This window comes from Mytilus edulis, chromosome 8, assembly GCF_963676685.1.
Source record: "Mytilus edulis chromosome 8, xbMytEdul2.2, whole genome shotgun sequence".
NCBI lineage: Eukaryota > Metazoa > Mollusca > Bivalvia > Mytilida > Mytilidae > Mytilus > Mytilus edulis.
The window spans coordinates 79,790,760-79,813,465 of NC_092351.1; the positions used below are offsets into that span (position 1 = coordinate 79,790,760).

Below are 22,706 nucleotides of genomic sequence, written 5' to 3' on the forward strand. Positions count from 1 at the left end.
TGCAGCATTTTTAGCCTGTTTCAAGTCAGTAATTTATATTTTTTTGGTATCGAAAATGGTGTCGTTTTCATGTTTGTTCATCTCTTGTATTTTCAACGTGTACAAGCAGTGTCAATTTTCTCGTCATAGTAGATGCATGTTTTGGAGCCTGCTCAAGCCAGGCTCTTGATGGACTTTTCTCACATTGAAGACCCATTCAATGTTGGCCTAAGGGTTGTTTTACACATTTTGATCAGTTTTTTTTTTTACACATTCCCAATTTCTATACTTTATTGTATTATGAAATTTTATAAATTCTTGATATATAGTTAGTAGAAGTTAAAATAATTTAAGAATAAGATTCAAATCAAGCATGTTTATTTCCTGTAAACAAGTGTAAACAAAATCAATACAATCCAAAGTTTGCGTCTTGGCCAAGTTCATGTTAAATAAATTAAATAAAAATAATTATCATTTTTTCCCCCAAAAAACAAAACTAACAAATTTAAAGGACAAAGTTATATCATATCTCCAGCATATTGTAAAATTAGTCTTCCTTAATGCAGATGCTAGTAACTATATTATTAGCATGTGTCAGTCTCATTTTTGGTAGGGTCAGCATAAAGTCTTCAAAGTCATCTGCTTGATTTATGAGGTCTCCTATATCTATAGTAGTAAGACATGCTTTCAACTCTGAATCAAAAATGGTCAGTTTAGTTGATAGGCTGCTGTCCAAATCATCGACTACATTTATTTTACAAATTGAAACCACGTTTAAAGATTCATTTTTTTTGCTTCATGGAAAATGAAGTACATTTAGTTGTGATTTTGCCGATGTCATTTTCCATTGCATTTTATTAGCATGATCCGCACTTGTAAGTTTTGTTGAGTGAAACTTGGTGGATGTTCCCAGTAACTGTTGTTGGTAGTTTGATATGAAGCAGGTTTGTTGTTATATTTTCCATTGGTGGAATATGTTTGATGACTGTCCTTGTTGTGGCTGATAATTTTATATTATCTTGAAATATTCTGGTTGATACATTTTTGAAGTTATAACATTCATTACTCTGAACCGAATCAATTTGCTCATTCCATAGCACCAATGGCATGGCTGAAGTGCTATCTGCAATAATGAATTCTTTCTTTTCTTTTGAAGTTCCATCAACTGTTTCTTGTTCATCAATAATTTAAGCAGAAACAGAGACCTGAAGAAAAAGAAGAGATATCATAAATATATATTTTATAAGCAATAAATGCAAGATTCAGTATTTTTTAACGAAGTTATCTACATATTATGATTTAGCAGGCGTTGGAACAACTTGAATGATCGATGTCAAGAACATGGACCATAATTTTAACAAAATTCAGTCAAGCAGAATGTAATGTAAACTCAATCTGAATATCGTCATTGCTAACTCACTAAACATGCTAAAAATAAATCATCTAAATGGATGATGACATAATTATCATGATTTTACAAATATCTTTTCAAGTATAAATACTCGAGCTACATACGGAGAATTTATTACATGTACTAGTGAATACTTTTATAATTTTACGTCTAACACTAGGTATACAAGACAAATGATTAATTTTATAGCAGGATATGTTAATCCTAATGATGTATACAATACTAACCTTAATGATGTATGTAATACTAACCCTTATGATGTCTGTAATCCTAACCCTAATTATACCTGTACTCCTATCCCTAATTATACCTGTACTCCTAACCCTAACCCTAATGATGTCAGTTATAATAACCCTCATGTCTGTAACCCTGACCCTAATGAGTCTGTAATACTAACCCTTATGATGTCTGTAACCCTAATCATAAAGATCTATGTAACTCTAACCCTTATGATACCTATAACCCTAACACTAATGATGTTTGTAATACTAACCCCAATAATGTCTAATACTAATCCTTATGATATCTGTAATCCAAACCCTAATGATGTCTGTAATACTAACCCTAACGATGTCTGTAATACTAAACCCTAATGATGCCTGTACTCCTAACCCTTACCCAAACCCAAACCCTAACCCTAACCCTAACGCTGTAACCTAAAAAAACTGGGAAAATAAATAACAAACAAAAAATCAAAGTAAATGATTCCACATGACAGTGTTTAATATAAACATATTCGCCATTTATGTTTACTTAAATAAAAAGTTATTCTTCGTCATCATCTGCGAAAATTAAAAGTTCAAAACAAAAAATCATTAAGATTAAAGAACAGTTTATAATCAGGTAAATTATAGCTCCAAAGTCTTCCATCTTATCCGCCAGAAGCTCTGTCTTTCATATGTTGTATTCTAATAGCTTCTAACTGTTCCTCTGTCAACATTATTCCAGATCGGGACTCCACAATAAAAATAATCTACTCCAACGGATAGAAACATAAATGTTCACACTCAAAAATATAACTAAAGTCATCAAAATCAAAGATAAAACGATTAAATCCAAATCGGTAACAAAACAATGGCTTCCATATCAAAATAGAAAAGGAAACTAAAATGATATAAAACGCGCACTAAAATCTATTAATAAAAAGGTTAAGGACATATCAATTCACTGACTTATTTAACGCGGACTAAAATCTATTAGGGTTAGGGATCAAGAATTGTCAATTGGCCACACCTACTAAACACCACGTGACTAAAAAGTGACGTTGAAGAGATGAACCACCAAATGAACTCGTAAAAAACCCCTAACCCTAACTCTTTTAGCTCCTTACACTGTTCGAAAATTACAAAAAGTCATCAATTTCAGTTATTCAAAACATTAACTCTTTTTAGAACCGTTACAAACAGTGTTAATTCTTAGATTTACAAACAGTGTCGATTCTATTATAAACTCGGTTTTCCATACATTCTGTTTCAACCCAATATCCCTGTTATACTCCTGTCCTAAAAATTGTATCTTTGACATGTCCTCTTTTATAATTCAGTTTTTCACACATTTCCGATATGAAGGCATATCCTTTTGTTGACTTTTCCCATTTCTCGACTGTTTTTAAGATCGACCTTTATCGCTTTCTTTGGTGGTTCATTTGATTCGTTTTGCGAGTTTACAAGTTGACATTGTTCCTCTGATTGGTCAGCATCGGGATCTTTCATCGAATTTTGTGACACATTGGGCGTCGATGTTGCAACAGCCAGTGATTCTTCTGGCCCAAGAAATGAAATAGCATCTGACAGTCGCACAAACATTGCTTGGTTATTGTAGGCAAAATCAGCATTTGCGTTATGATTAGTGTTGATAAAAAATGTTGCCTCATTTAAGAATATTTCAATATCCTCATTGTACTTTTGTTTGCTTAATTCTATTTGGTTATTAAGAGTTTCATAATTATTATTTACTCTTTTCTCAATATCTTGACGGACTTTTGTGAATTCTCTGGTCATCTCGTCTTGAATTTTTATGTACATGTTTTTATCGTTGATCTTTGCTTCGTCAATCTTTAGGTGAATTGTTGCTATGGCATCTTCTTGCTGTTTAGTCCAGATGCACATATCGTTTTTAATTTGGTTTCGAAATTTAGATTGTTCATATATGAATTTTGTTACTCGATCTTAACTCATTTTTGATCTTTTTTGCCTCCTCTTCTTGTTTCTGTTTTAGACTTTGTGTTTCTTTTTTAATGCGTTCGAGTGCTTCATTTTGCTGGCTTTCAAATAGTTTAAAGTCACGTTTTATTTTATCTTCTAAATCTTTTCCAATTTGTCCTTTATTTTAGTCTTGGTTTTGAAAAATCTTAAGAAATTCTTGGATTTTCCCAAATATTGCAGTTTTGAATTTGTCTTCTCTTCTCTTTAAAATCAATTCAACGTTCGTCATGGTCACATACTCTACAAGGTTAATATCACAGATTAAGAAAATATGCAAAACAATTCGGAAGTTTTTTTACATGTTGATTTAAATCTGAAGGATTTTAAATGTTTCAAGTCGTCAACAGAAATAAACCAAAATTATCACATTAGTTACATTTGTTACATATTATTATCTCCATAAGCAAACGTAACTATTTGACCGTTAAATTACCAATTAACAATTGAATGTCTGCACTTAAGAGTGCCGCCTATATGCATACATCTTTTGAAGGTTTAATTGCTACGAGAGCTATACTTGTCCCGTAGAAATTTGTTAAAATTCAAATGGATTTCTATTTTACATATTCTTTTTTTTTCTTTTCTTTAGCTGTTGTCTAACACAACTAAAGGCTGACATAAAATAAAAAAACTTGTCAGATGGACCAGTTTGAAGTTTTCTGGATATTTAGTGTCAAATTCATTTGATCGGATAGTCAAATGAGAATTTTAACTTACCATCACCTTCATCAAACACATCTGGATCTTCGGGTATCATATCTTCTTCAGTTCTATCTTCATCTGCTCTTTCTTTCTCTGTTCTATTATCTGCCATTTTGTCGGACTGTAAGAAACATAGAAAACGTTATTACGAGTAACGTTCGGAATCTACAAACCAAGCATAAAGTACTTGATTTTACCTAATTTTATCACAGAATGTTATTCTAACCAAATTCTTAGCCGCTAACACTAAACTTTTATTTCTATTCTACTTCATCATTATACTTCAGGCTTTTAATCGGTGCGTTGTTTATTGTTGGTTTTAGGTCATACATTTTTATAACGTGACTTCATATAGGAGCATTGTGGAGTGTTATTTATTGCTGGTTTTTAAAAATACTTTTTTAATACGTGACCTCAATCTATTTCACATATTTATCGGTCCTAGTACTCTCCCCAGGACCGAAAACCTGTGTAAGAGATTTACTTGAACTCAGATGTTAAGATCTTTATGACAAACGACTGACAGATCATTTGGCAAGGTCGCATAAGATAAAGAGGGGTTCAAAGAGAATGAAGACTATGCTAGCTCGCGCAGATGCTGTTAAAAAGGAAACTGTTGTTGAACCAGAGGAGACGATTATGATTTCCGACAGTGAGGAAGAAATAGTGATGCAGCCTGAAAAAAAAAGAAGTCAACTACGATAGCAATGAGACCCAAGCCAGTAAGAAGCCTGAACTGTTTGACAGAAATAACGCAATCTGTGATTTCTCTGACTAACAGAAACAGGTATCAGCAAGGCCGATGCAGTACAATACGGGGCACAGACATTCTTCGTCTGGAGGAGAATGGATCCAGGTAAGACGTTTCGGGGACTGCTAGACGAAGATGCCTTGACAGATTTTTCAAAACAGTAACAATCAGTGTGTCAAGAATTATTGAGTATTTAATGTCTGATGTGAAATTCATCCAGTTCCTTATCAAGAAAGAATATGTCCTGAATTATGATAGTATCTTAGCCAAGATAATGATTGACAAGATTGCTAGATCAATCATATGGTTTAGTGAGACAATAACAGAAGAGGAAGAGCATTCGTCTAATAAGCCAGAACAGTCGGACATTCACACTGCTGATTCAGACTGTGACCCTTTCGACCAACGAAATGATGCAGAACAGTCAGACAATCAGACTGTTGGACATTTAGACTGTGATCATGCCGAACAACAACAATGTAGTTCACCAGTATTGTTCGAAGCAACTCATATCAACGCTGAAAACTCAGGAGAAGACAGAAATGCTGAGGAAAGAAGTGATGCTAATTCGGACAGTTATTCTAACAGGAGATTGTTATTACATAACCAATTTAAGACTTGGCTGATGGGGTTTCCGTATCTTGCCCGCGACACAACATCCTCACAGCACGTTAGGCAGGCAATGGTTAATCAAGAAAATATCCCCAAGGATGGCCGTAGAGACATTACTTGATAGATCGGCCATAAATGGATGGATGAAGGATCATCTTGACTCAATGGCTCCGGGGTTCTTGTTGTCGAGCTTAGGTTCTCTAACAAGAGCATTAGAATTTCTGATGGACACCAAAGTCTTCAGAATAGAGATTGATTGATTGATTGTTGGTTGCTTTACGCCGCATTAGCACAAAAAGGCTATATCGCGGCGAGAGCTAATTCGAATATTTTTACAATTTAAAGCATATTTTAAAATAAGACAAAACGTCCTTCAATATACTTAAATTCTTGACTAAAGCAAATTGATTATATACAAATAAAAATCAACAGTAAGATAACGTGATAAAAATTAAAAACGATTTAAATATAATAACAGTTTTATATTCTATAATAAATTCCAATTTCTTTTAAAAATGCAACAATATTTGTAAAAGGAACATTTTTGAATAAATCATACATATTATTGACATTGAAATGCTTCTTACGAATATCAGCAAAGTCAATACAATTAATTAAAACATGTTTAATAGTATACTTGCAGTTGCAAGGAACACATTGTGGTTCATCTTCATTTTTTAAAAGATACTCGTGTGTTATTCTAGTATGACCAATACGACATCTAGTAATAACACACTGATCTGTTCTGCACATAATATTATTAAAAGGTTTGCCTGAAATTAGGTTTAATTTCATGCAATTTATTATCATCTTTTTTACTCCATTTATTTTTCAATATATTAAAAACATATTCTCTAATATTAGATTTAAAATCAGTATATGGTATATCACAGTTAGATAGAGGGTCACCCAGGACATTCTTTGCCTCAAGGTCTACAGCTGTGTTTCCAAGGATTCCAACATGACTCGGAACCCATAGAAATATTATTTCTTTCAGAAGAATTTTTAAATTCCTCATTACATATATAAAATTTTGAGAATTGTTGGGTTTTTAATTTTAGTATTTCGTATAGCTTGTAAGCATGAAAGTGAATCCGAACATATAATAAATTTGGATTTATCTGAAGAAGCAATAAATTTCAAAGCCAAAATTATTGATTCTGCTTCAGCAGTAAAGATGGATGCATCAGATGGCAAACGGAGAGTTGCAGCTCTGTCCCTGAAGACAGCAGCAGATGCAACTCTGTCACCATCTTTTGATCCATCAGTATAGACAGTTGAGAAATCTAGATAATCGGCTTTAATTTCAGCATAGTGTTGCTGAATTAAAAGAGGATTTGTTTTATTTTTATTGTGTTCACGGAGATCAAATATCATTTTTGGTTTGGGAAGTTCCCATGGAGGACATTTGCAAATTTTAACTTGAGCAACAGATTTTAAATCAAAAGAAGCTAAATGTGGTTTTAAACGTATACCTAACGGAGGAATTTTATTTTCATGTTTTGCAAAAATATCTTCATAAATCGGATTAAAAACACAGCTGTAGGCAGGATTATCTGAATAGGCTTTTAGTTTGACAGCATATTGAAGTCCAAGCTTCAAACGTCTGTCAGAGAGTGAGTGCTCATCAGCCTCTACATACAGACTCTCAACTGGTGAGGTTTTAAATGCGCCAAGACAGAGACGCAAACCTTGGTGATGCACAGCATCGAGAATCTGTATGTAGGACTTCCTTGCAGAGCCATACACTATAGAGCCATAATCTAGTTTAGATCTAACTAGAGATCTATATAAATTAAGTATTAAAATGTTGCGATCAGCACCCCAGTCAGTGCTGCCGACAACTTTTAAAATATCTAAAGCTTTTAAGCATCTCGATTTTAACATTTTGATATGGGGTAGAAAGGTTAACTTTTTATCGAAAATTAACCCAAGAAATTTGGTTTAATCAACCATTTTAATTGGGTTGCCGTACAAAGTGAGTTCTGGATCAAGATGCAATTTCCTTTTGTTACAAACATGCATCCCGACCGTTTTTGACGTGGAAAATTTAAAACCATTTTCCGAGGCCCATTTTTCAATTCTTCCAAGACATAATTGTAATTGTCTTTCTATGTTATTCATATTTTTGCATCTGTAACATATTAAAAAATCATCAACGTACAATGAACCTTCAATATTACTTTTTAAAACTTCAACAAGGCTGTTGATTTTAAGACTAAATAATGTAACAGATAAAATACTGCCCTGAGGGACACCCATCTCTTGATCATACAGATCAGACATGGTGGAATTTACTCTAACATTAAATTGTCTGTTAGAAAGAAAATTAGAAATAAAATTAGGCATATTGCCTTTCAACCCCATATCAAATAAATCTTTTAAAATACCATATTTCCATGCAGTATCATAGGCCTTCTCAAGGTCGAAAAAGACCGACACCACATGTTCATTTTTCGCAAAACCATTACGAACAAATGATTCGAATCGAACAAGATGATCAAGAGTACTGCGGCCCTGTCGGAATCCACACTGAATATTGGCTAATAGCCCATTGGATTCCAAGAACCAAACAAGGCGATCATTGACCATCCGTTCGAGTGTTTTACAGACACAACTGGTAAGAGCAATTGGTCGATAATTAATAGGATCCGTATGATCTTTACTGGGTTTTGGAATAGGCACGACGGTTGCAAGCTTCCAGATTGATGGTAAATCACCAGATTCCCAGATGTTATTCATGAGCTGCAAGAGAGCTTCTAGCGAGGAATCTGGCAAGTGTTTTAAGAGTTGGTAGTGAATATTATCTGTATCATGGGCTTTTGACAGAGATGTTTTAAGTTCTTCAAGAGAAAATAGTTTATTATAATTTTCACCATTTTTTGATTTAAAGTTTAATTTAATTTTTTCTTTTTGTTTTTTAACTTTTTTAAAGTCTTCCCTGTAGTTGTTACAAGAAGAAGATTTCGCAAAAGTTTCACCAAGCTTGTTGGCAATATCCTTTTCAGATGTTAATAAATCATTGCCGTCTTTCAAATGTTTTACAGTGGCTTTAGAATTTTTACCTTTTATTTTATTTACCATATTCCAAACTTTTGTCATCGGAGTGCGAGATGTAATCCCCGAGACGAATTTTTTCCAGGATGTTCGTCGGGCTTGCCTACAAGTCCGCCGTGCCATAGCGCGAAAAATACGGAAATTACTCAAGTTTTCCGTCGTTGGTTGTTGATTGAACCGTCTTTCAGATTTTTTACGGTCACCTATGGCTTGATCACAAGCGTCATCAAACCATGGTTTGCTGGGATGTTTCGGATTTGCCGAGGTCTTAGGAATAGTTCTGTCAGCAATTGACGTTAAAACTGTATTAAAAGTTAAAATTGGATCTTGTACATTCTCAAACATCTTTGACTGAAGTTCCGCTTGACAGAGATTCTCAAACAAGGACCAGTCCGCCTTGTCAAGTTTCCAACGTGGTACTCTCTGTTGGGCAGAAGTAAAAAGATGTTCAAGTACTATTGGAAAGTGATCACTTCCACATAGATCATCATGAACACGCCATGAATAATCCAGAAGCAGAGAGGGATCGCAAATAGTGATATCAATAGAAGAATAAGACCCGTTTCCAGGATGAAGATACGTATTAGATCCATCATTAAAAATGCATAATCCTTCTTGAGAGACAAAGTCCTCAATGATCTTACCTTTGGCATTATGAGTCTTGCTACCCCATAATGGATTGTGAGCATTGAAGTCGCCCATAAGTATAAATGGTGAGGGTAATTGATCAGTGAGGTTTTTTAGTTTTGCTTTATCTATAATTGAATTGGGTGGAATATATATCGAACATAAAGTAATTGTTTTGTCTAACGATAAACGAATTGCAACTGCTTGCAGATCCGTGGTGAGTTGAACTGTGCTATGAATGACGTTGTCCTTCACAAAAATGGATGATCCGCCTGCAGCACGTTCATCTACCTTAGAAAATGTGCTATACATGTTGTATCCTTTTAAAGATACATTGTCACTTTCTTTTAGATGAGTGTCTTGAAGACAAAATGCAATAGGTAAAAATGACTGAACTAGAAGTGTTAACTCGAGAAGATTTATTTTAAGACCTCGGCAATTCCATTGGATGATATTAGTCATTATTTAATGATAGAAGGGCGAATGCTGTCGAGTTTGCCAGTATTCTTATTTCGCTCACCCTGAGATTGTGATCTTTCGGGTGGCGGAACACTTTCGGTTTCCATTTCAGTTTCATCGACAAGTGTTGAAAATCTGTTGTGCGAGGAGAGTCGTCGATCTCCGGGACCACATGCAGCTGGTTTTACTCCGCCTCGACCCCTACCCCGCGATCTCGAATCAGAAGACTTCTGAGAGGATGTATTTACTGGCTTATTTTGGACATCCTTCTTTTCTGGAGAACGAAGAGGAGATGGGATTTTAGTAGACTGTGTACTGGACGAAGAAGTTAACTTCTTAGATGAAGATGAAGGAAGACTTTTTGAGGTGGAAGAATCATCTATGTCGCTGGGAAGATCCCAGACAGATTCACCGACCCAATTGTGTATTTCTACTGTTTCTTTTTTATTTGATTTCTTTTTCTCATTTTTTGTTGTTGATGATATTGAGCTCTGTAGGGAAGATTGAGTTGACTGAGTACTGGTTTTGGAAGATGTTGGTTTTCTTGGAATTAATATTTTATCGGTAGGTTCTGTTTCAACAGGCAGCATTGTAAAATTGTCCGCATCAATTGGCCAAGTCATGCGAGTTTTGTGTATTCTCGTGACTGAATGAACGGACAACTTTGCTGGCGTACGATGGTCTGTTTGAAACAAGGAGATCATTCGAAACAGAAGCTATCTGTTTAGCTTCTGGGTAACTGATGCTTCTTTCTGTTTTAATTTTAATAATATTTTTTTCTTTAAGGTAAACAGGGCAGTCCCTAGACGATGAAAAATGGGATTCACCACAGTTTACGCATTTAGAAGATTCAGAGTTACAGTTTGTTCCCTCGTGTCCTTCGTCAGAACACTTGAAGCATCTCTGCTTACCACGACATTGTTTGCTTCCATGCCCAAACTTTTGACAAGTAAAGCATCGAATTGGGTTAGGGATAAACATGTCAACTCTGATTCCGAAACAACCTAAAGTAATAGATGGAGGAGGAGTTGGAGTTCTAAAGGTCAAAAGATATGTATTTAATTTGATTATATTGCCATTCTTTTTAATTTGAAATCTAATAACATCAGTTACACCTTGGCTCGAAAGTTCCTCACCGATTTCTTCCACGGTAAGGTCACCAAGGTATTGACTTCTGTCTCGAATGATCCCCTTACAGCTGTTCAAACTGTTATGAGGAGAGGCAGAAACAGGAAAGTTTGTTATTGTAGTCATTGTAAGTAAATTTGTTGAATGACTTTTGTTGGAACATTCAACCAACAAATTGCCAGATCTCATTTTTGAAACTTTTTTTACAGTACCAGCAACGCTTTGAATTTGTTTGTGAATTACAAAGGGCGATATTTTTGAAATTGGTTTTTCATCTGTTCCTTTTATTACAATAAATCTGGGCCAACTGTCATCTTCCCGACAGGGCTCTGAATCATCACATTTTCTTTTCTTATGTATTAAAGCTGATTTAGAGGGTTTGTTTTGTTGTGCCATATGAAAGGAGAAAGATTCACCATTCTTGTCATCCACCCACCTCGGAGTGCCTACAAGGGCGATGCTGTGTTTTCGTGGCGAACCGGGATCAAGTGCTAATGCTGAAAACGAGCTCCAAATATAATGTAGCTGGTCCTCAAAATCAGCACCTAAGATCCACTGCGGAAAGCACCAGATGTTCCAAAAATAGTATACTCAAGCAGAGCGTATCCATCAAGCGAAAAAGAAAGCGTACCACTTGATTGACCCATGAGCCATCGCCTTCTTCAGTTATCCGAAATATAAATAGCTTAATTTAAAACACATGTGTATATTATGAAAATTGTTACAAGAAAGCTTATTGTTAAGGATTAACTGAAGGGCTCGACATGACCAGCCGATTGATCGAACCGGGTCCATCCGACCTCCCGTTTAGATGATATCGAAGCCAAAGCAGCTTTTTGAACTATAGTCTCGTCCGTCCGGGTATTTTCTGACCGTAAGGAGTCTGGCTATAGCCCTCATCCACAAGGATCTCGTCAACCACCGACACGGGTAGCAACCCACGGCAAACGGGTTGGAGAGCCTATTTTATTTAAAACATCGGGCATCTCACGATGTTCGGATCACTTTAGTCTGGTCTCTACCCTTCGACCTGTCCAGCATGGGTAACCCTACCAGGAGACGAAGCTCCAATTGGCATAGCTCTTGGGGTCACAGAGACACGCAAGCCCCCCGACCACGGCAAGGATAGCGATCCACCGGAGGGTCAGAATAGAGAAAATGGAGTGCGCAAGAAGAATGGTAGAACACATTAAAGTCCTGAGAAAGTCCATGAAGAAGAGAGTTAAACACAGACGAACAGTTATTCAGACGGAAGAAATTCTTAAGTAAAATTTTCATTTCATTTATGATAAGTGTGAACACATATACATAATTGTGAACATACGTACACATACATTTGAACACACATACATGTGATTGATTATTGGTTGCTTAACGTCCAGTGGCAAATATTTCATGCATATTCAGGACGAGAACAAGTTCACAATAAATACAATAGGTAGGTTGTTGTAATAGAGGCCATCTAGGATGATGGTCGGGGAATTTTGGACTGCCACTGGAAAATGAGGGTATCTTGGATAGGGACAGAAATTTTGCCTTGCAACAGGCCACCTACGGACCCCTCAAAGAGTTGTTGCAAGGGTTCTTAACGTGCAAAGAGCGTGGCACTGTCTTTACACGAGGCATCGGATTTAACGTCCCCTTCTGACGGACGTGACTGCGAACTTGATACATCCCGCACAGCCAAACGGACGCCCCACTTCAGCAAGCGTTTTACTGCCGGTCGGGAGAAGACCAAGTGGCCATATTTCTATACCCCAGTCACCCTTGGGGTGCACATACATGTGTACATGTATACACACATGAACCACATATGTACACACATAAACATACATTTGTACACACACACAAATGTACATATAACTCTAACCCTACCTATACACGCACGTTTACACATACACATATGTGTATACATGTGAATACAAATATACATATATGTGCATACATGTACACATATACAATTGTAACATATCTACAAATACATATATGTGCATACATATGTGTATACATATACATAGCCATGTGCATACACCTGTTTACATGTACAAATATACCAACATGTGTATACACATATATATAAATATATGCATGTGTATAAAAATAAACAAACATGTGCATGCATGTGCATACACATATACATACACTTGGATACATATACACATAATGTGTAAACACCTTAACATATCTGTTCACGCATACTTTTGCAAGCACGTTTACACACACAGACACATACACATGTATATAAACATATCAATAAAAAAAAAATTGTACCAAAAAATATAGCATATATTCTCCAAAAAAAAAATTGCAGAGAACAGAACCAGATGCTCCACAGGGCGCAGCTTTATACGACCGCAGAGGTTGAAACCTGAACGGTTGGGGCAAGTATGGACACAATATTCAAGCTGGATTCAGCTCTAAATTTGATTTGTGACTGAATAGTTGACACATCATAGGTTTCTGACACAGAATGAATGTGGTCTAATGAACTTAAAATATATGTTTTGCCTTTGAGCAATTCACTATGCTGTTGAATATTTATCCTCTAAAAAAAATGTTTGAAGAAATTTTCTTTTTATTTATGAAATCTGAAATGAGAAAAATTTAACCCCCCCAAAATTTTTTTTTCACATCCCCCTTTCCCTTTTTCCAAAACTGATCTTAATTCAAATTTCGAATGGAGTTTGCAACAATAACTACTCATTTAAATACATCATAAAATGTTAAAATGTAACAAAAGGTGCTAGTTATCACTGAATGGTAAAGATTGTTTTGATTTATCAGTTGGTAGTAAAAGTGAATATACATTGTATATTGTATAAAACAATGATTTAAGTTGATTCAACTACAATTCTGGACAAAGATAGATAACTCCAATCAATTGAAAATTTCAGGCTATTGCACAATATTGTGCAATTAGATATTTCTTGCTATTGCGCAATACTGTGCAATTGAAAATATTTGCTATTGCACAAGAGAGGGACGAAAGATACCAAAGGGACAGTCAAACTCATAAATCTAAAACAAACTGACAACGCCATGGCTAAAAATGAAGAAGACAAACAGAAAAACAATAGTACACATGACACAACATAGAAAACTAAAGAATAAACAACACGAACCCCACCAAAAACTAGGGGTGATCTCAGGTGCTCCGGAAGGGTAAGCAGATCCTGCTCCACATGCGGCACCCGTCGTGTTGCTTATGTGATTACAAATCCGGTAAATAGTCTAATTCGGTAGGTCAAATTCATGAAAGGGAAGGAGATTGTAGTTACGACGTGAGGAACATATCCGATATCATTTGTGAAATGGTTATTCCATAACGGTCAACCAACTCGTGATGGCGTCCGTAAAATTTACGAAGGGATGATTTCAACTTCACCATTTGGAACTCTTGATTTAATAGCTTCCTTGTGAGCAGTAACCCTCTATCAAGAAAATCATGATAGGAAATGCAAGCACGGGAATATCGTATCAATTGAGAGATATATACCCCGTATGCAGGTGCTGCTGGAATGTTGCTACTTAGAAATGGAAAGTTCACAATTGGAAAGCTGAAATCATCTCTTTTGTCGTAAAGTTTTGTCTTCAACCGACCCTCATTGTCAATTTCTAGATGTAAGTCAAGATATGAAGCTGACTTAACTGTATCTGTAAACTGTGCAATTGAAGATTTCTTGATATTGCGCAATACTGTGCAATTGAAAATTCTTGCTATTGCACAATACTGTGCAATTGAAGATTTCTTGTTATTGCTCAATACTGTGTAATTGAAAATTTCTTGCTATTGCACAATACTTAATATAATAACTTTGGATCCTGATTTGAACCAACTTGAAAACTGGGCCCATAATCAAAAATTTAAGTACATGTTTAGATTCAGCATATCAAAAAAGCCCAAGAATTCAATTTTTGTTAAAATCAAACTTAGTTTAATTTTGGACCCTTTGGACTTTGAAATCAAAGAAAGTTTAATTTTGGACCCCGATTTGGACCAACTTGATAACTGGGCCAATAATCAAAAATCTAAGTACATTTTTTAGATTCAGCATATCAAAGAACCCCAAGGATTCAATTTTTGTTAAAATCAAACTAAGTTTAATTTTGGACCCTTTGGACCTTAATGTAGACCAATTTGAAAACGGGACCAAAATTTAAGAATCTACATACACAGTTAGATTTGGCATATCAAAGAACCCCAATTATTCAATTTTTGATGAACTCAAACAAAGTTCAATTTTGGACCCTTTGGGCCCCTTATTCCTAAACTGTTGAGACCAAAACTCCCAAAATCAAACCCAACCTTCCTTTAGTGGTTATAAACCTTGTGTTTAAATTTCATAGATTTCTATTTACTTATACCAAAGTTATGGTGCGAAAACCAAGAATAATGCTTACTTGGGCCCTTTTTGGCCCCTAATTCCTAAACTGTTCAGACCTCAACTCCCAAAATCAATCCCAACCTTCCTTTTGTGGTCATAAACCTTGTGTCTAAATTTCATTGATTCCTATTTACTTATACTAAAGTTATTGTGCGAAAACCAAGAATAATGCTTATTTGGGCCCCTTTTTGGCCCCTAATTCCTAAACTGTTTGAACTGAAACTCCCAAAATCAATTTTCAAGGTTTATATGCTCTGAACTTTATATAATCTGATAAAGGGTAAAATGTACAAATTGTCAATATTAAAAGTGAAGAAAAACTTTCTTTTTGTGTTTTAAAATAATTGATTTCTAAGAAATTTTTAATGTTTAAGGTTTTACGGTCTGTCAACAACGGAACAGTATAACTCAATATGTGATGATGATTTAGATCAGCTACTGCAGCCAATTAAAGAAGAGAATCCCCATATAGGCTACAGGTCTATTCAAGCAAGATTAAAAGTTTGTGGTCACTTTTGCCAAGAAACCAGAGTGAGAGAGGCTCTTGTTAGGCTTGATCCAGCAGCTGTGGCAATGAGATGGTGTGACGTTGTGCAAAGACGTAACTTTCGTGTTGCAGGTCCTAATTCATTATGTCATGTAGATGGGAATCATAAATTGATAAGGTATTTATTATTGTTTCATCTCTAGATCTAGATCTGTGAAATTGATACAAATTTACATGAGAGCCATTTTATTTACATCATGGCCTACAATTGTTGTCTTCCCCACCCTAGCTTTTGTCACAATTTAAATAGGAATTTCTCAAAACTGCATGAAGTCTTGTCATATGGAGAATCGCATATCATTATGGCAGTGTGATTAAACCATTCTGAAGGAGTTATTGCTCTTTATGACTTGAAATATTTCAATTTTAAATGGAAATTCCTCGAAACTGTAAATGCTTGCTTGCTTATTACATTGATCTACCATATGAAGATTCACATTTTTCATAATGGCAGTTTGATTGGACCATTTTTAAAGAAATTAATGTTACTGACCTTTTTTTTTAGAATATTGCATCAAAAAGTTTGTATGCATAACCTCTACATTTTATGCATGTTTGCTTATTATCAAATGGAGATTTGCATATCATGACGTCAGTTTTTCAGACCATTTTTGAAGAGTTAATTGCCCTTTTTGTACTAAGGTTTTGTACTAAGGTAACCTTATTTCATGAAAATGTTACATGTCCTTGTATATTTGAAACGACATTTCCTCAACATAATTACTTTGCATTCTTGCTTATTATGATATGGAGATATATATATTGTCAATAATTTATGGTATGAAGTGCCATATAAAGCAATGTCGAGAGTTGAATTTCAACATATGCACTAATGACTATATATACTATCAATATTGGACAGACCAGACCTATTTCTGTGTCAACAGTTTATTTTAATCATAGGAAAGCTAAGATCATGAAGATATCATTATCGCTCAGGAGTTAGACCAGTTGAAGAGAAAATTCTAATTATTTCATAATCATTGACATTCTTTAAAATTTGACTTGAATAAGCACTTCAACAGCACAAGCAATATTTATTCATTTTTGTAATAGATAATAGTATAACCATGTATGGTTATCCTACCCTATTTGTAGTAAAAAAAATAGTATAAAATCATAGTTTTTAAGTCTTATACCCCATCTCACTCTGACATTAGTGGTGATATTAATATATGTATACTGCTACTTAACTGTGGTCTGTCCCCCTGTGGTTAACTTTTGATCTACACAAGGGTTCTTCTTACACTTAATATTTAGGTTATTTGCCACAAAAGGCAGATCAGATTTAAATAAAAAAGCCTTGAAACATGGTAGTCCTTTTTATACCCATTCTAGTGGTGGGATCGTGTTGTGTGTCCTTCCGTCCCATTGTCTTGTGAAGACAACTAGTCTTTTTAGCTCACCTGGCCCAAAAGGTCTGTCATCGTTAACTTTACCAAAATTCTTCTCCTGAAACTAATAAATCAACATGACCAAAATGGTCAATTGACCCTTTAAGGAGTAATTGACCTCTATAGTCATTTTTTAACAAATTTAGTAAATTTTACAAAATATTTTCCACTGTAAGTACTCTGCCAAGTTCAATAATGATGGAGATAATTGTAAGCAGCAAGAATGTTCAGTAAAGTAAGATCTACAAACATCACAAAAAACACAATTTTGTCATGAATCCGTCTGTACTTTGTTTAATATGCACATAGACCTAAGGTGAGCAACATTGGCTATAAAAAGAGTCTCTAGTTACAGCTTATGCATCCCAACATTTAATAGAAATAAACTTAAAGGCATTTCTTTCTTTTTTCAGATGGCGTTTTGTTGTACACGGAGGAATTGGTGGAATCAGTAGGCTTATAGTTTTCCTTTCCATTTCAACAAACAATAAATCAGCAATAGTTCTCCAATCGTTCTTACCAGCTTTTCAGAAATATGGTTTACCATCAAGAGTAAGAACTGACCATGGAACAGAGAATGTAGATGTGGCCACTTTCATGACCTTACAAAAAGGGTCTTACAGAGGAAGTATCTTACAAGGCAAAAGTGTCCACAACTAAAGAATTGAAAGATTTTGGCTAGATATGTATCGTGGATGCACCAATGTATATTATGATTTGTTCACTTTTATGGAAAGGGAAGGCATCCTTGATATGGAAAGTGAAATTCACTTATGGTCACTACATTATGTATTTATGGCAAGGATCAAAAGATCTCTGGACACCTTCAAATAAATGTGGAATAATCACAAAATCAGAACAGAAAGAGGAAAAACACAAAAGCAATTGTTTTACGGGGTGCATTACAACTGTGCAACAGTAACAATGTAGCAGTTACAGAAATGTTTGAAACTGATATAGTTCAGGAAGAAGACTTTGGTATTGATTGGGATGAACCAATTCCAGTTGAAGACGCAGATGGAACTGCAGTAAATGTACATACCACCAACTGTCCAATTCCACCAGAAAATTCTAATGAACTGAAGAGGCAGATTGATCCTCTTTTGGACAGACATGACTTTGGAATTTCAAATTATCTTGATACATTGCAATTTATTAATCAACATGATCAATAATAACAAAAATGTGAAAAATGCTCATAACTGGCTTCCTAAAATAAAATTGCACAATGTATATGTTCATATTTCTCTTCAGAGCTATGTCTTGAAAAGATGTTATGGGGAAGTCCTGCACCACCTTCATCGAACAAACAGGCAGTAAAAATTGGCCAAGGTGCAGTAAGTCTTATGAACTGCAGAACAGGCCAATTTGGATTTCTTGCGTTGGGGCCTAGGATTTACAGAGACAGGCCACCACCACTTAAAATTTGGTTCAAGTCCAAAACAGCAATTTCGAAGGTAGAAACTTTCTACGGTTTTCACAATTTCCTTGACAGTACGTGTGAAATTCTGGGGAAACAGTTCATAAAAAAGTTTCTGGAAGATTCGTTTGTCAGTCAGAGTGTACTTCCTGGTAGCTGTGATGCCTTTTTCCTACATCTACAAGGTAAACCTAATTCACCTTACAAAGGAGTTAGTATAGGACAAATTTCCAGGGAAGATATAGCCATGAGGCTTACAGAAATGGCTTCTCCACGAGCTTCAAAAGTGTGTATCCGAATGCTTGAGTTTCTTTTCTAGTAGACCTACAGTTTCAAGATGTCATTCTATCAGGTATTGATACATACATTATTTATTTCAATTTGCTGTACATAATTGTTTTGGAGACATAGCTCCCTCTCTATATTCGGGTACTTTATTATTCATTTTAATGGGCAACACTAACACCGGATAACTTGCCAAAAGACAAAAAAGAAGCATTACACATTTTAAATCAAATGTTTACATCTTTATGGAATCTTTATGGAAAGCAATATGTATATGGTAGGTCTAGATATCATGTGCCACTAAAAGTATCAGAATCTAAACATATACATTTTGATTTAAACAAAAAGGCAGCTAAGGACATAGATTATTGTATGATATGGTAGGCTTAGGGTGAATTTCATCATTGCTGCTTGTGTACTGATAGAGCTTTGTGTGTCAGTAATACTTGGACATTTTATGTATAGTCTGTTTGCTGGACTTGTTTACGTTGTTATCTTAAACATTTTAATAAATTGTCATAAACAAAATCGAATAAACGAAGTTATAGAAAGGTCGTAATTTTACGGCTAAATTTACTTTGAATGATCTCCGATTTCACTTGTGCATTGAGAATATTGAAACTTATATCATTTAATTTCCAGGTATCATTGAAAATCAACAAGTGCGTTTCCCTGTTATTCAAACATGGGATGCAGCTGGAAACAAGACTTTCAAGTTAATCCCAAATTCATTTGTTGCGCTGTGTTCCCCTGATGCCAGGGATAAAGAAGAAGCGGAGAGGTTAAAGACGGCAATAATACTAGACTTGAGTGGCGACAATTGATATTTGCTCGAAAATTTAAATATCTGAGAGGAACAGCATTCCCTTGGATTATACCGGTAATGGATAAGCTAAACAAAAGGAAGAAAAGACTAATTGCTAGACAACTTCTTGATACACTGACATTTCTTTCTTGTGTAGCAGTGATTCAGCAGAAGTGGTTTGTAAACTTTCAACATATAGAACCAATGCTTTCGACACTCCCTGTAAATCAATTTACAATGCAATCGAAAGAAATGCTAGGGAAAATAGAATTGTCCTTCGTTGGGAAACTCCAAATTCGCCGTCTTCTTAAAAGCATACCTTTTCAGTTGCCACAGGCTACCGCTACAGCTACAACTGCCGAAAAACCAGAAGTGGAAAGTCCAAAGCCAACTGAAGAAAGGGAAGATGTAAACCATATACAAGATGTCGTGTAGGATTATGAAGGGGACACGCAATGTCAAGATGTAGAAAAACCACCAACAATGCACCTTCCTATGGCTGTCAGAACTTTTTGGACGGCCCCTGAACTAGAAATTTTGCATGTTTTCAACATGGAAAAATACAGAACAAATACTTGAAAAGAACTTTTTGAAATATACTGCAATTTATGTCGTGAGAGGAAACTACCGGACAGAAGTTATACCAGTTTTAAGAGAAAAATGATCCGTGTATGTGCAATGAATGAACTGAAATATGTTTTACTTTCCCGACTGTTTATTAATTTTCCCGAAATTAAAAAAAATATCCAGCCTTCAATAGCATTTTCAGGTTATACATAGTTTTTTATCAACCCTTGCTTTTTCTATCACTTATATCTCAGTCGATTTTGGGACAATACATGTCATAAAATATCACATAAACTTCAGACATAAAACCATGTCCCATGTAATTCTTCTTTTATGAATGTTTTTAAATCGGTTTTGTATTTTTAGACATATATTATGATGTATGACATTGTTAGGGTTACCTACTGCTTCTGTATTCTTTACCAAGTCTATAAAAAGAAGATGTGGTACGATTGCCAATGAGACAACTCTCTACAAAAGGCCAAAATGACACAGAGATAAACAACTATAGGTCACTACGGCTTTCAACAATGAACAAAGCCCACACCGCATTGTCAGATATAAAAAGACCCGAAATGACAACATAAAACAACTCAAACAAGAAAACTAATGGCCTTATTTAAGTACACAAGATTAACTAAAGACAAATATGTAACACATAAACCAACAACAAACCACTTAATTAAGGGCTCCTGACTTGCATACAAACATCATGGGGCAAGATTAAACATGTAAGCGGGATCCCAACCCTCCCCTAACCCGGGACAGTGGTATAACAGTACAACATAAGAACCAGCTATAAATATCAGTTGAAAAAGGCTTAACTCATCAGATGGATAAATATACAAGTAGACGTGGCCTGGTACTTGTACATCCCAACAACAAAAAGACAGTAGGTACAGATCTGAGAGCTAGTCTTTTTTCCCCTCGGTACAAACAACAGTACGGACATGTTGGTATGTATGTAGCTGTCAGTAAGTCAACCATTTCCAAATACAGGGAAGTAATTATAAAATAAATATTTACTTCAAGAATTCAAATGACCTGTACTCCTATTCACCCGCAACATAAGACCTGTACTCCTATTCACCCGCAACATATGGAGACCATTTAGATTTTGACCGGTCGACTGTAAAAGCAGAATATTTTTTGCGGATCAAAATATGGTTTATTTCTTGATGAAGAATTATTTCCGCACATGCTTAAACAAATACTAGGCAATGGACTGGATGCGCAGTCATTCTTCCAGGCAAGAGTATATTCAGGCTAAATCCAGTTTCAAATTTCAAAAAGTCTTTTTTCAATTATAAGCCTTTATCGACATTCGCAACAATAATCAACATATACTGAGTTTGACAGTTGCTGGTGATCCGATGGATAAACATGTTGTAGAGTTGTCACTGACTTAGACATACTTATATATATATACATATATATATATGCATTTACAACGATTGAATGTTCTGATTTATAGCTTATCTTTAAATTTCAAATTTGAGAAAGTTTTATCTAATAGGTGACTTTTATTAACTTTAAAGGTGCTATTTTTAATTAATTAATTAAAAATATATAATTGGCGAGTGGAGATTAAAAATAATAGACCTTATACTGTTCGAATTATTTCTGTTCTTTACATACAGATAATGATACAACTTGGTGTGAATTTTATAACATAACAATGCATTTTGTCTGTTTGGTTAAAAAAAAAACGATTAATAAAATAAATATCTGTCTTCAGATCAGGAATGTGCATATGGATTAGTTACACATCAACCATCCTTGCAGTCTGAGAAATTTGCAGAATATAAAAACTTTTTTTCGCTCCTTAAATAATCGGTTCGGACAGGTGTGTAGTCAACATGATACATTATATGGAAATGTGTCCGTGTCTATCTTCCACTTTAGAGGCAAATCGCAATGAGTCTGCATACTATTATAAGGTGCTTAACAATATGAGTATATTCCTGTTGTCTAATTTGAGTCTCAGTTTGTTAAGATCAAGTGAAGATAGGAAGATTTCATCCGTTATAGGCAATGCTTTTAGGAATTTTGGAAGATTTCATCCGTTATAGGCAATGATTTCAATGAATGGAAGACTACAGAGCCAAGTGCGGAATGGAAAACATTGACAAAGAAATTTCCTGATTGACAGCCCCCCTACCCACCCGGACGCTATCCCAAAGCCAGTCCCTCAAGTCAGTTACAGTTGACATTAAATCAACTAAAGATAATAAACTTTTGTATAAATTAACATTCTTCATAAAGACTGGTCTGATTCAGTGTCAAGAAATTAATCATGAAAATTTTGTAAAAATTACTATCCGCAACTCCTCAAATTAGTTGAGAAAATCGCGCAATCCACGATAGATACAA

General features: G+C 35.0%; 1 pseudogene; it reads left to right on the forward strand.

Annotated features, from left to right (window-relative positions):
• The first annotated feature begins 12,088 nt into the window (after window positions 1-12,088).
• LOC139484408 (uncharacterized) lies at window positions 12,089-18,090 on the forward strand (annotated as a pseudogene).
• Window positions 18,091-22,706: the final 4,616 nt, after the last annotated feature.